Below are 2,487 nucleotides of genomic sequence, written 5' to 3' on the forward strand. Positions count from 1 at the left end.
CAAGTATTTTTCAAGTTTTGTCTATCTTCTGGTAAAGTGTGATTCTTGGGTACTTCGTTAATGAAAAATGCGGCAAAATGTTGAAGTTAAGAAAAATTACACAGTTTATTGTATAAGATGACTATACTAGTTTTTTAAAAAATATTAGAATATGCAATTATCATACTAAATAGCTTACAAGAAAGATTTATCAGAATCTCTTGTGATGCAAATTTAAGATTCAGAAAATCTGAAGGGCTATTTTATCACTTTTTTTTCTCCATTTCTTAGGGCTAATCTTTGACTGCTTTCAGGGTAAGTTGTTCATATTGTAACAGTGCATTTAGTGCATGTTGTGTTGACAGACTTCCTTTTCCCAAACCTTTATACAGGATTTATGGTTTTATGTGTCAATCAGAAATTTAATGTTTTATTCTTTAAAAGCACTTTACATGCCACAAGTAAGTGAATGATTACTACTCAGTAAGGTGAGTTGCTTACATGAGGTCATGTGAAGTAATAGCTGGTTCACCGCAAAGTCCTCCCCAAGGCACGCTCTTGCTGCCTTCAACTTTATCCTCGACATCACACCTTTGCTCAGAAAAGGAAACTCAATTATTTCTACGTGCTGCTGTAATTTGGGCAGGAATCTACCCAACTAAAACCAGGCACAGGTAGAGCTGTGCCAGTCCTTTAATATAGAAATACAATTAGTATTTTCATTTCTAGTCAGTGTATAATGTATTGCTGAACCTGAAGAGCTTGTGGTTTAAATGAAGTACTGTCCTCAAATCCTTCAGCTATTGAATCAATGAAATGCATATGAAATTTTGAATTTAACCATTTTCAGTTGATTAATACCAGTTAGTACCATATGTTTTCTCACCCAGACTGGAATTTCAGGAATGACTAACTGCAATCTAAATGACATGTCCATTTCAATTAGTCTGAATAAACAGTGTGTTTTAAACTAGTACCTCAAAACTGTATTGTAAATTGGTTATTTTGTTAGAGAATTAATAAAATACCAAGCCTAACCTCTTTGTATCTTCCACTAACAGCACCAGACCTGCTCTGAATTTAGCTTAAACCAAATTAAACCGGATGTCAATTGCTGTTGTTGCAAATAGACATCTGATGCCAAACCTTGAGGTGACATGTGGTCTCAGTAAGCTTGTGGTCTTCTTTTTGTTCATACTGCTGTGACTATACTGGCACAGTTTATTGAGAGTTGCGATAGGTTGTCCAGCACAGGAATTTTAAGCTTGGGAGTGTGTGGTTTTTACACTACATGTATCATAGTCGAGGGAAACAGTCCAGAGCCTCATACAGGAAGAGAAAGTAGACAGGTGTGACAGTTTCTTCTCGTTTTATAATACTGGTATTTTAAATACCAATTTTATAATACTGGCAAGAGTGTACAAATGATAAATGAAGGTAATATTTTACTGTTTTTCCTGACACTTGGCTTCATTGATAATGCTGAGCCAACACCATCATGGAAATACCAGCCTGAGAGTCATTCCTGAGTGTGTCTTGAACTACTGAGTGCTGGCTGCTAAAGGAAACTTGCTATGAATGCAGGATCCTATTTCATTCCTATTGCTGGTTAATAGCTATCTGATGGCTCCAGAACTCACCACCTTTATCAGGGATCTAGACAAAAATCTGTGCTGGGATTTACCTTTATTTGCTTACAAAGAAGTAGGTTGACCGGAGCCCAGATGGGGTTACAGCGTGCTGTAGTTTTGGTGGGAGAGCCCTTAAAGGCGTTGAGGAGTCAGTCGCAGCAGACAAGCGTGGCGGTAGGAGGAGAAGCCTTGCAGAAAGGGCTGGAGTCTGAAGCAGGCAGCTGGTTTGTGTTTAACGCCAGCTTTGTGTAAAAGGAAGGCCATTTGGGTTAATCAGTTCCCTCCTTCACCAAGGAGCCATGCACATGGAGCTCACTGGAGGAAAGAGCCTTGTTCCTGGCACTCATCTTCCACTGCTCGTGGAAGAAACAGATGAATCCTTGTTGTTTTCCCTCTGTGAGGTGGATGACATTTTAAATGTAAAAAAAGTTTCCAGTGCTCTCTGGTGTGTGAAGTGCTGTTTCTGATTTGGGTCTGCAGAGATTGAAGGAAAAAGCTGTTAAAAGGGTAAAGAGGACCAAAAATGCTGATAGGAGAAGCAAGGTTGAGATGTGACTGGCAATGGCATGTGAGTAGCGCACGTGCAGCAGACCCGAGGACTCAGGGCATGCACTTGCCCAGCGAGCCTGGTCTTGCTGGTCAATGCAGAGCAGCATCGCTCTGCCTGCCGGCAGGGCTGGAGCTGGGCTGGGTGCTCTCCCTCCTGCTCACGGGACCCTCCTGGCAGGACGCAGGACCTGGCCTCTCCTGGGCTGTACCCGAACAGGGCGCTGGGGCTGTGGTTTGTAGGAGAGGACCTCTGAGCAGAGCAAAAACCTTATGAAACCTTACCACAGAGCCCAGAAAAGGCTAGCAGGCCTTTCAGATGAAAGTTTAT

Source organism: Grus americana, chromosome 4 (assembly GCF_028858705.1).
Source record: "Grus americana isolate bGruAme1 chromosome 4, bGruAme1.mat, whole genome shotgun sequence".
NCBI classification, from domain to species: domain Eukaryota; kingdom Metazoa; phylum Chordata; class Aves; order Gruiformes; family Gruidae; genus Grus; species Grus americana.